The sequence below is a fragment of the Ceratotherium simum genome, chromosome 4 (assembly GCF_057802395.1).
Source record: "Ceratotherium simum simum isolate JZ-2026a chromosome 4, ASM5780239v1, whole genome shotgun sequence".
Lineage (NCBI taxonomy): Eukaryota > Metazoa > Chordata > Mammalia > Perissodactyla > Rhinocerotidae > Ceratotherium > Ceratotherium simum.
In genome coordinates, this window is record NC_141903.1 from 45,937,501 (window position 1) to 45,950,876 (window position 13,376).

Here is a 13,376-nt window from a genome sequence, read left to right on the forward strand (position 1 = left end):
TACCCTAGGGCTAACTCGATCTTCTGGATTACTCTTTAGGTCTCTTCCATGAGGCTTTGGGCTCATTACGTAGATTAAGAAATCATACAGGAGAAATAAAGATACTGCAAACATTCCCATATTTTGTTTTGTTTTGCAAATATTACAGTTTATTTACATTTCCAAAAAGCATATGTGAAGCATTACCTACTCTTGAGCACAGCATTATCTTGGCTTCAGCTTTCTATATTCAGTCTTATTTTTAAGACATATTAATAAAAAGGATGGAGCATATGACAACCTAGACTCTTCCTTAGAAGAGGATTAATTCTGGGCATTGCCAACAAACTGGCAAAGATTGCTAAGGCTCTCTTCATAAGCTAACCTGGCCTTAGTCCCCAGCCTTCCTCCTCCCAGTTCCCCACACTCTCACCCCCAGGAGCAAAATTATGAATTTTTTAACAACATGGGGACAATAATGGAAACTTTTTTTGTCATCTTGTGATACCCGGGACCCAAAAGTAAATTGTCTTCAGCTCCTCATTATAACTCCTTCTCCCCAACCAGATCCTCATAACTTGATTTTCAGGCACTTTGCACAGTGCCTCAACACCTAGCATAAAGGAGTCTCTTAATAAATGCTTGTTGAATAAATTTATGAGTGAGAGAATGGGTTATGTTTCTCATATCCTTTCCCTCGGCTCACTCTGTTCCAGGCTTTCCATTTGATCTTTTTTTAAATTGAGGTATAGTTGATATATAATCTTATATTGTAATGTTATAAACTTTTCTTTTAATGGGGCGACTAGCTTTGAGAATCAAAGCCTGTCTCAACTTGCTGTGTTTTCCTATGTGTGCTAAGCAAAAAATGACATCCAGCGGGGTCTCTCTCTATATATAAAATACACAATTACTTGTAGTCAGATCAATTGATAGTCAAAGTTCTTTGCACTAAGGAATCTGCTTTTCATGATGCCTTTATCTTGGGAGGCAGAGCACTGAGTAGCTTAGAAATTTGGTGCACATGTGTTAAGAGTTAAAATCTAAAATGGAAATCTGAAGCATTAATGCTTTTATAAACCAAATGAGAAAGGCATCCTGACCATGTGCCAAGCTAGCGGTGGGGTTTTCAGGCTTAACTTTTAGTAGCCCCCTGTGTGTCTCATAAAGGGAAACGCCATATCTAAGAAAGTGAGACCAGCGGGGAAGAGGGACAGGACATCCAGAGGGCAGCCAAACAGCAGCCCAGAGCTGACATTTGAGGCAAAATTAGCATGTATCACTTCCTAGCATATTTATCAGAAGTTGCCAATCTAAACTCTTTCAGTTTCTTCCCACAAATGACTTCCACTATTAAAACACATGTGTTAAGTAACTTGGACGCTACCTTGACAGTCTTAGTCAACTAACGGCAGTATTTCATAGGGAGTTACCCAAGTGACATCACTCCCTTAATTTCAACCTAAACAAAATAGTTTACGTGGAAAGTTGCACGCATAGTTTTCTATGAAAGTCTAGAGGAGAAAGAGTTCTTTATTTGAGGCACAGTGGGAAACATCGTGCTTATGAACATGAAGTCTGTGAAAAATACATATTTCAAAAGAAAATCGTTCAATAAGAAGATATTCTTTAGCATGCGATCCAGTTTGTGAATCAAAATTGGGAATATTCAGATAAAATTTTAACTTTCTTTTATAATAAATTTATTTTTAAAGTTTTTATTCCAATAACAGGAGAAAAACTGTAGAAAGAAATGACAATTTAAGTTTTAAGTACAATTCAGAAAATAAATGTGGAGAGAGAAGAGAGCATAGTGGCCAATGGCCCAAGATTTGGGACCCATATGTCAGGATCTGTGCTCCAGCTGCACACGTGGGAACTGTGAAATGTTTTTTTTGTTTTTTTTGTTTTTTTTGTGAGGAAGATCAGCCCTGAGCCAACATCCATGCCAATCCTCCTCTTTTTGCTGAGGAAGACTGGCCCTGGGCTAACATCTGTGCCCATCTTCCTCCACTTTACATGGGACGCCGCCACAGCATGACCTGACAAGCGATGCATTGGTGCGTGCCCAGGATCCGAACCTGAGCCACCAGAAGTGGAGTGTGCGCACTTAACCGCTACGCCAAGGGGCCGGCCCCGGAACTGTGAAATCTTGAGCAAATTAATGCCTTCATTTTTACAATAGAGATAATAATGGTCTTTTCTGCATCAAGTTTTTATGACTATTATATGAGAGAAGGCATTTGGCTCGTTAGGTCTTTATTAAAGAAGGCAAGGATAGCACGGACAAATTAATTGTGAAAGATTCAATAAACTATGTGATTTGAGATCTTAAAATTAATTGTAAAAGAGTTCTAATATAACATTTCAATTTTTAGTGCAGTTTCCTGTAAAAAAGCTTGTTTAATCAAACAAAACAGAACAAAACAAAATTGACCTACCAGAGCACATATTTGCCTACTCTGATGAAAGTATTAACAAACAGTGAAATGAACCCAAATCTGTCAGCATGATGAGGGAACATGGAACTGGAGATTTAAGATTATCCATTAATTCCTGACTGGTCTTGACCTGTTTTTACTCCTCCAGCCCCAGTTCCACCCAGATTACAAAAATGGACATTTGAGACCCAGAGGACTTGATTTATTTAGCATAACACAATGGTCAGGAAATTGCATTTTAGTGGATTCAGGGAAATTTTCCCAAATGGTGGGAATCAGTGTTGTTTTCCCAGTGCCATTGCATATTAAAATCCTTTAAAAAAAAAAAAAGAAAAAGTAATTGACATGATTCTTACAGTTCAGTTTCTGCTAAATATCACTGGAAAAATTGAGAGCCTCCAAAACATCTTTCTCAGAGACATGAAATTAGGTGTGTTTTAATGACAGAAAAATCTATTCTACCCTAGAATGAAAGGATCAGATGAACATTTTGAACTTTGCCATTAGGGAAAAAAGATATAAACTAAAATGTATCTTCTTATTTCTTCATTTTACTGAGTAAATAATTGCTATTTCATAGTGGAAATGGAAAAGCAATAATAATGCAGACCAAAATAAACAAAATAAAATGCTAGTTTTATAATGTTCTTGATACATATCTTTAGCTTTTATTGAAAAAGAAGAGAGAGAGAGAGAAAGGAAAGCTGTCTCACAAATTACCATGGCTCAGTGCCTGAAGGAAATTAGTCTACCTAAAGAAATATCTTGCTATAGTCAAGAAAAAATGTAACAAAACTTGAAATATAATACCTTCATCCAGGAATGCATTTCTTGCAAGTATTGTCACTTACTGACTATGTATATACTTCATTCACTACCCAGGCACTGAAAAATGTATGAAGGACTGCTGCAAATTTTTATGAGATGCTAATTTATTTTAGATGCTTCCGTTTAGTAAAGATATAAATAAACAAATCGGTGATATTCCTTCAATTATCTTTCTTTCATAATCCCAAACTAGCAATCTCTCTTTTTCTTAATGTAAGTAATCCTTTCATATTTCAGTGTAAAGTCTTTCTCATCTGTACTTTCCCTGTGCTAGATTTTAGTACAATTAATTATATTTTAAGGATAATATGACTGATTGAAAATTTAAACTATAGTCACCAACTATATTGGTCAAAAGATCAGGTAAATCGTTTCTCCAAGTATCTGTTGTTTTACTTACTTCCAGAACACAACTATTTTAAGTAGTCCTTATTTCCAGGACACAAAATAAATAAATTTGGTTATAGTCTGAGCAAGTTTATTTTTTTTTCCTTTGGTGAGGAAGATTAGGCCTGGGCTAACATCTGTAACCTCTGTGCCAGTCTTCCTCTATTTTTGTATGTGGGTCGCCGCCACAGCATGGCTGATGTGTAATGTAGGTCCACGCCCAGGGATTGAAACCTGCGAACCTGGGCTGCCACAGCAGAGTGCGCCAAACTTAACCACTACACCATAGGGCTGGCCTCAAAAGCAAGTTTCTTTTAATATCATCATATGGATATTAGATGAGTTACTGTGTTTATTGTTTTTTGGGGTTTTTTGCTGAGGAAAATTAGCCCTGAACTAACATCTGTTGCCAATCTTCCTCTTTTTTTTTTTTCTGCCTGAGAAAGACTAGCCCTGAGCTAACATCTGTGCCAGTCTTCCTCTACCTTGTGTGTGGGTCATCACCCCAGCATGGCTGATGAGTGGTGTAGGTCCACACCCAGGATCTGAACCCACGAAACTGGGCCACTGAAGCGGAGCGTGCTGAACTTGAACCACTCGGCCACAGGGCTGGCCCCGTTACTGTGTTTTTTATGTAAGCTTTGGTTTTCCTAGTTGGTTGTGGTTTCCTATTTCACAAGCTAACATGTCTTTTTTCAGTTTAACTATGAAAACTGTCTGAGGTATATTTTTGTCCCAGTCTAACAGCAACACACACAGGTCAAATGCAGGGCTGAGTTGCTGGTTTGTATTATCTAGCATGACTAAATTTCATGAGTGGCAAAAGACAATTTAGGCAATATTTACCAACAGCTGTATGTCATTGTACTAAATTTAATAGGGCTTGATTTAACTAGCTATATGATGCTAATCTAAAGTATAGATATATTCTTCAGCTATAGATTTCATCTTCCAAATTCTTGGAAATGTTACCAGGACTATGTGACTATAAATCAAAATTTACCTCTCCCATTTGTAATAGAATACCATAATAGTTCTATCACATAGAAGTAAATGGCTTTTCATTTTGTTCTTATCTGTATTAAGGATTATAGTAAAGTCTTCTTATCCAGCAAAATCAGTATTATTTGATAGTTAATTAAAAAAAACAACCTAGTAAAAGAGAGGATCATAAAAGTGATATATCCTTGAGCATTTCGATGTAACTTAAAACTTGCATGTTGATCTTCATTTTCCTATCCTCTGTTACAGGGGGTAGGCCGCCTTTTTTGAGGATGGTTTCCCAAATGACATCCTGAACTTTCATTGTTCCATAAACCTCATCCAAATGCTCTGATTTCCAGTTTTATTTCTTTAAATTGAAGCAAACTCCTTACGACACTTGTGAGACATTCTAAGTGCAGAACCCTTGTAGATCAGGGGGTGACAAACTTTTTCTGTAAAGGGCCACATAATAAATATTTTAGGATATGGAATTCACTCTTTGTTGCAAATACATAACTCTGTCACCCTAGCCCAAAAGCATCCATAGACAATAAATACATAAATAAATGAGCACAGCTGTGTTCTAATAAAACTTTACTTATAAAAACAGGCAGTGGGCTACAATTTGCCAACCTGTGTTCATGATTATCACTATTATCATTATTCTTGCCCTATTTCAAATTGTCTTTCCTCTACCTAATTCTACAGTTATTTTGTTAGAGACTGGCTAGATGATTTTAGGGGGATCATTGGCAAACAAGTTTTATTTTAATAGTTATAATCTATTAAAATGTTTTGAGGAAAAAACATAGCTAGTGCATCAAAACTATGTGTTTATCGATGTTATTCCTAAAAATATTATTGATTAGAACAAAGTTTGTATTAACTTTTTCATAAAAAAATTTTTAGAGCAGTTTTAGGTTCATAGCAAAATTGAGAGAAAGGAACAGAAATTTCCCACGTACTCCCTGCCCCCACACCTGCATAGCCTCCCGCACTATCAACATCCCCCACTAGAGCAGTACATTTGTTACAGTTGATGAACCCACATTGACACATAGTTTATCTGATGGTTCACTCTTGGTGTTGTACATTCCATGGATTTGGACAAATGTAAAATAACATGTATCCATCATTATAGGATCTGAGTATTTTCACTGCCTGAAAAATCCTCTCATATTAAATTTTTAAAATGAGTATATATATAGAAATATATTAAGTAAAAAATAATGTAGGTGATTCAAGGATATAGCAATAGATAGGAAGATATGGTTCTTTAATAACTAGAATTCGAGAAATGATATTATAAGATTTATCATCATCATCATCATCATCATTATCATCATCATTATCATCAGAAAGCTATTTGACTTCCAAAGATAAGTGTTCTTCAAACTGGAACTCAAGGTCACCATTATGTTTGCCAGAGAGTTCCAAAGGGAAAGGAATGGCCTGCTATGATCATTATAAATTCAGCTCTATTGTCTTTCTTTCTGGGTCTACCTTTCTTATCTCCAGTTATCACCTCCTATTCTTCCTACTCTTCTTTATAGTATTGCTCTTTTTCTAATCTTCTGTACTATCACCTAGATTGCAATTGGAAACTTGGCCATTCGTGAAATTAAAAGAAAGAAAATTCTTTCAACGTCATTAACCAGCATTCCAGGTTGTTCTCCTTTTATGCATCTACCTGTGTACTATGTGGGATACGAATCCATGCAGCACTCAAAAAGAAGGGATATGCACGTTATTGCAGTCAGTGTTGTATTTTATTTTTAAAATATAATTTTTCAAGAGAAACAAAAATATAAACAAACTTTTTCTAAAACTACTGCTATATGCTTGACATAAAAATGTTCTGTTTTAACATGAAGGCATATAAGAAGGTTCTTTCAATGATATTTGGAAAAAAATATCAGAGATTGCTTTCTTGTTTTGTTGGGTTCTAAACACAACAGATTTGAAGCCCTTGAAGAAATTTTATAATAGAAAACATTTGAAGTTTGCTAAAAAATTTTCATCCAATACTTTAGTAAAACCATATTGTGACTATTTAGTTGTAGGCTTAGAAAATTAATTCAACTTAACAAACTCATAGAGTATAGCTATTCACAAATTAAATTATCGTAATTTTTCCTCCCACATAGTATATTCTTCCTTAATTTACCATGATAGAAAAAAATATTTTTCATAATTAACTAAAAAAGAATAACAGGAAGTATAGCATAAATAATAATTTTTCCTCCCACATAGTATATTCTTCTTTAATTTACCATGATAGAAAAAAATATTTTTCATAATTAACTAATAAAGAATAACAGGAAGTTTAGCATTCTGGCATTTATTTGCAATTTGATTTTACATTTTAAAATATTTCTCCTATGTTTATTTTCCTTGTAACTTCAAGATGGAAGATTGTTATTTTTGATGGTTTTTTTTCCACAACATACAAGGTTGCATTTTACGTAAATCCTGTATACTAATGTATACATTCTATTTGTAGTGGCTAATTAGTTAAATGTTAATATTTCTATCTGGAATCTAGAAGGAGTGTGGATCTCATGAATGAAATGTATTCTAGAATATGCTCCTCTTTAAAGAGGTAATTACAATTTCATTGTGTTGTTGTTTTAGGAATGTTACTGTACTACTGTAATGTAACTACTGTCTTTATTATTTGCATAACTTGTGAGCTGTAGAAGTGAGTTCAGGGAGAAGAGAAGAGGGAGAAGAGAAAGGGGAAGATTGTTTTGCCTTCAGTGACCCACCGTTCACCTCCAAGCTGTGTAAAAAGAGAGAATCCTTAAAGAGGTTGACGAGAACGGTAGTGAGGATCTTTTATTGAAATTGTTGTCCATGGACTAGAATGTGGGAGGAGGGGATATAAGAAGGGGAGTCCAACTCATAGCTGAAAAGTCTCAGTTCTACATTTCCAGAGTTTGAAAGGCAAAGGATACATGAGTTTCCCATCTGCCAGGTGAGGACCTCACAGAAAGGAGATAGGTTGGGTGGTCTTGAAAAAAGGCTCTGGCCACATGGACCCCCAGGGTGGGTGACCCAGCCTGGGGATAAACTATCAGAAACCTAGGGCTGATGGGAGAGGTGTAAATGGCCAGATAGAAGAGATATCCGTGGGATGAACGTTAAGAGGTAGGAGACCTCAGCGTTGAGAGATTTCCCAAAATATCAATAAAAGCATTAGGCTTTGGAGCTGCCATGCCCAAAGGGCACTGAAGTCAGAATCGTTTATTCAGAAAAATATTTATTGAGTTCCTGGCACACTTCTAGACCCCTGGGGATAGAATAGTGAACAAAATAGATAAAAATCCTTGCTCTCGTGGAGGTTACATTATAGAAACAAGGGACAGACAATAAATAAGTAAAATCTACACTATGTGAGATGTGATAAAGCCATCAGAAAGTCAAAGTGGAGTGAAGGCCTAGTGCAGGTGTGAAGGAGACGAGGGAACAAACCATGGCTGTCTAGGGGGAGAATTCCTGCCAGGGACCAGCAAGTGCAGTGGCCCCGAAGCAGGGGCATACCTGAGATGTGGAGAGGACATTAAAGAGGCCACTGTGACTGGAGCAGAGTGACAAGGATGAAACTAACTAGTAAGCAGTCGGTTTCGAGATGTAACCTAGAGCCAGATTTTGTGGGGCTTTGCAGACTGTGGTAAGTACTTTGGACTTTAGTTAGAGTTCTCAAGATGGGAGCCATTGGAGAGTTTTGAGCAGAGAAGTGAAATATTCTGACCTTCATTTAAAAGATTTACTCTGGCTGCTGGGTGGTAAAAAGATAATAAGGGGACAGATGTGGAAGCAGGGAGACCAATTAGGAGGCTACTGCAATCATCTAAGTGAGATTTGATGGAAGCTTCGGCCAGGAGTTTATTGGTAAACATGATGCGAAGCAGGTGAATTCCAGATGTATTTTGAAGGTTAACCAGCAAAATTTGTTTACAGATCCCTTGTGGGGTAGGAGAAGAAAAGATTCAAGTAATTCCAAGGTTTTTGGAACTGAAGGCATGAAGTTGCCATTAACTGAGTTGGAGAACATGGGTGGGTAGAACATAGTTGGGGGAAAGATATCAGGGGCTCAGCTTTAGATGGTTAATTTGAGACACCGATTAGACATTAAGGTAGACATTTGTAGTTGCACATATGAGTCAAGTTCAGGGGCAAGGTCGAGGTTGACAATATAAATTTGGGAGTCTTCATCTTACAGTTGATATTTAAAACCATGAGAAAAGATGCAATCATGAAGGGAGCATTTTTATGGAGAAGTCCAAGCTGAGCCCTGGATCACTTCAACACTTAGAAGTGCAAGAGAGTGCGCCGAATCCCAGCCACTAGACCACCAGGGAGCATCCGGTGGCTTAGCGGTTAAGTGCGCATGCTCCGCTACTGGCAGCCCGGGTTCGGATCCCGGGTGCGCACCGACACACTGCTTGTCCCGTGGTGCTGAGGCCGCGTCCCACATACAGCAACTAGAAGGATGTGCAGCTATGACATACAACTATCTACTGGGACTTTGGGGGAAAAATAAATAAATAAAATTATTAAAAAAAAAAAAAAAAGAAGTCCAAGAGATGAGAAAGAACCAGCAAAGGAGACTCATAAGGAAAAGTCTGTGAGATTATATCCCCACCAGCCAAGTAAGATCTTTGTTACCTGTACCTGTCCTCTCTCCTCCCCACTGCCACCTTGAAAGTACTCATAATAGCTGCTGGCTAGGGAGGAAGGAATAGAAAGATAGAAGAAAAAAAGACAACCACCTTCCATCCGTCAGTGAAGGCTTTTAAGCCTGGGGCAGGCTCAAAGTGGGGAGGAGGAAAAGCTTTAACTGGATGAGAGATTAGAGCTATGTGATTGTTGGGTTTGAGTGGACATTTTGTTCATCTGAAAGGGATAGGAAAACCTAGGGGAGCTGCCTGAGATTTCCTAGGGTCGAGAAAGAACTGATCAAAAGAAAATGTGCAAAACGGCAGTGGAAGAAATAATAAAGTTGCTTTCTGCTTGCACCCTTGAGGTTTCAAATACTCATTACCGTATACTCTCTCAGTTTGTATAAAACTGTTGAAAACATTTTCAACTTCGTGACTTATAGCTCTAAGACTACAGGCAAAAGTTTAACTTTTGCATAAATCACCAAACAGGTGCTCGGAGTAATTTAAGGAAAAGGGAATTCCAAACATGAAGATCTTTCAAAATCTGTGAAGACCCCTGAGGTGTTTTGGTGTCCTTGAGAATTGTGCACATAACTTCCTATGAATAAGCAACAATTCTGTCCTGTACCATAGAGCAGTCATTCAACTGTGTAGTGTGAATGCGTCCTGCTCCATTAGCCCAGTTAGAATGTGACCTGAGCGAGGTCCGGTCACAGTCTTGGTGAGCTTCCCCAGTCAGCCATTTTGAATTTGCCCCTTCATGCAGAGAATGCTAGTGGATGACTTGTTGGATTTATGCAACTCCATCACCCCTTGATCAAAGTGTGTGCTTTACAGCTGAGCCTTAGGAGTGACCTCTCTGTACTCACACATCCACGTCTACACACCCCAGTTTGTGCATATACACAGATATGTCTGTGTAGTTTAGTGTATGTGCTGTTACTTAATGAATTTAAACTGGATATATATGAATGTAACCTATCAGGTGAATAAGGAAATCAGCCGAGCCCAAGAAATACAGCTGTACCAATTTGAAGATTAATTTTCTTTGTAAGAATTGTATGTAGTATGTATCTTAGTAACTGAGTGTACCGTTTTTGTTGAGTTTATTGCCTTTTATGGTAATTAGTATGGAAAGCGTAGAAGTTAATGAGTATTTATATGATAATTTTATAATGGAATATAGGACAGATTTCTTTTTCACTTAATGCCATTTATTTAGAAGATACAAAATAAATGATTTGATGCATCGTTAGAGTATTGATAAAAGATCAAGATTTCTTAAATTAAGGTTCTTACTGCATTATGCCAAAATATGTTTCAAAATCCTGAGGGTTTTAAGATTACATCTTAATGCACTGATGTTTAACAAGAAAAATGGAAACAGAAAATATTAAATTCTTGCATCTTTGCCAAGTCCAAATGGCTATAGTAAATTTAACTTTGGAATTTCCTGACTTTTATGTTGTTGAAATTGTAGGTTTTACCCAATATTCAGAGAGCCTTTCAATTTAATTTCCCTATATTTTAAATTTTTAAGGTAATTGTGGAAGGCAGGGAGGATTGGAAGAAAGACAGACTCTGGAGGATATAGTTTTAACAGCTCATCACTCAATTGTTGAAAGTATTTTCCTACAGAGGTTCAGCGTCATTATTTTAAGTCTTCAGTATTTTAAAACTTGTAAATAATTTCAGTCCTATTTGTCTTGGACTAACAAAGAGTAACAAAATGTTTCTACCCTGATAAAACTTTAAAAAAAGAAAAGAAAAAGAAAGGAAAAAACCACTGCTGGTAAATAGCTACACTTCCCAAGAAATATCATTTTGGGATGCAGACCAAAAATTTAAGCTCATATTGTTTGACTATGTTATCAGTAACTTTTATGTATTTTGAAGTAGAAATAGCTTTCCAACTGTTGTTGTGATGTTAAAAAGCACTGTGATGGAATTGCCTCTTGCCGCCGTTACTTCATGCCTGAGTTACTCCAAATTAGTGTTTAGAAAAATGCAGTAATGATTTCAGGCCAAAAGAGAACCATTCATTGCGTTGCTATGATAGTAGCCTTTTTAAAAATGCTGTTATTCTGCCTAAGTAGACAAAAACTCTTAATTAAAAAGTTCCTTTAGTGCCTATTAATGTTAATATACAGAGACTATTTTAAATGTACTTCCCTAGATAAACAACAAGGGGAAAGAGTGACCAAGAAGGAATATATCGTCTTTCTATAGTAAACCTCTGAAATAACACAATAATATTGATATTACGTGATAGACAACAGGCTTCCAACCTCTGTACAGTGGGTGTAACAGTGGATCCTGGTGTTTTCTATTATCCTAAAAAGAAAACTACCCTTCCCTGTCCATCTTCCCCTTTAGTCATTGCCCTCTCTTTTCCTTCCTCTTCACATCAAACTTTGGAATTATCTATAGTCTTTCTCTACTTTTTTTATTCTGACTTACTCTAGAACCCACTGTAATCTAGGGAGTATCCTCACCACTCAAATGAAGCTAATTTCATCAAGATCGCCAGGTGGATTTTTCCCATTCCTTATCTTAGCTGACATTCCTGCAGAAAAATTCATCTAGATGCAGTTGGCTCGCAAAATGGAATGCAGCTCTTTCTTGCGTTTCCTACCTTTGTATGCAGCTGCCTACTAGGCATGTATACTTCAGATGTCCCACAGTTATGTCCAACTCAGCATAAACAGACTGAGTCTTTAGCTCCACTACACCTGCTGTACATAACCCTCACGAGCATTTCTCGTGTACTTCATCTCAATGATTGGCCCAACTCTCTTGCCCAAGACATAAATCTGAGTACCAATCCTGATGCCTCCCTTTCCTGACACAACCATTTTATCACCAAGACATTCGGATGGATTCTACTTCCTAAATATATTTTGAGTTCATCTGCTTCTCTCTGCCTTCATCACCATCATATCTCTTCTGAGTTTCTGAGACAGCTTTCCTTGAGGTCTCCCTACCTCCCATTTTTTCCACTGCAGTCCTTTTTCCACATTGCAGGCACAGCGACCTTTCTAGAACATAAATTTGGACATGTCACTCCTCTGTTTGAGTTCCCTGTTCCTTGATGAAGTTCCTGCCTGTCACTCTCTGCTTACCTCTGTGGCCTCATTTCTTTCTGCACACACTGTAATTCACACACAGTAACATTCACTTAGTTCCTCAAATAAATCATGCTTCCCCTTGCCTTGTCTTTGCGTGTGTTCTTCCTTCTGCCTGGAAAACAATATTCCATTTCGTTCTAATAGCCTGTTGTAGGACCATTTATCTGCTATGTTTCAGTTTAACTGTGACTTACCGTCATAGCTACCCATTTCTCCTCTGCCCTGTTCCTACTTTTTATCACACCATATTATCGTCAAGTATATTTCTGATCTCCTGGCCACCACTGCCAGCTTCTGGGGATGGAGTCCAGCAAACCCCTGGTTTCAGCTCTCCTCACTGCTTTGCAATTCTATTTCTGGTCCAAGGAAATGTTTATCTTGCATTACGAAACCAGCTGGGTCTTTTTGTTTTCTGTTTTTATGTCACTGTCACTGTTATGTGTTTGGAGCAGAAGGAGAGTACCAAAGCATTTTGACTGGAAGTCAAAATCTGCATGTTTAATAAGCTGTCCAGGTGATTCTTCTGCACATTAAAGTTTTGTAACTCTGTACTCTGTTTTATTCTATTGAGAAGACTGAAGCTATTTGACAGGAACTTATTCAACCTCAGATTCCCCCGATTACTACATCCTCATTCCATTTTCCCTGCCTGTGATGAAGTGTCTTCCCATCTTTCCAGAGCAAAATGTTCCAGCTCTGCACTTAATTCCATTACCTTTCTAGATTTCTTCCAAGTCTTGCCATTCATTCATTCAGTTTCTAGCTTGTATCTCTTCTCTTGCGTGACTCTTCCTTCTCTACCTACAGTCAAGGCCGTCCTAAAACACATTAGCACAAAACCTCTGTCCTCCATCTCTTTAGTCACCCCTCACTGTACTATTTCTCTCTGACTTTCTTCACTCTAAAGTCTTCTAAAAGCTCAGTCTGCACCAGCAATCTGAAGTTCCTGACCACCTACTTGT

The 13,376-nt window shown here is 37.4% G+C and overlaps 1 protein-coding gene across 1 annotated transcript in view; it reads left to right on the top strand.

The window, feature by feature from the left end:
• FBN2 (fibrillin 2) overlaps positions 1-13,376 on the top strand; it is a 235,238-nt gene that overhangs the window by 88,193 nt on the left and 133,669 nt on the right. The gene's annotated exons all lie outside the window — the stretch shown is intronic.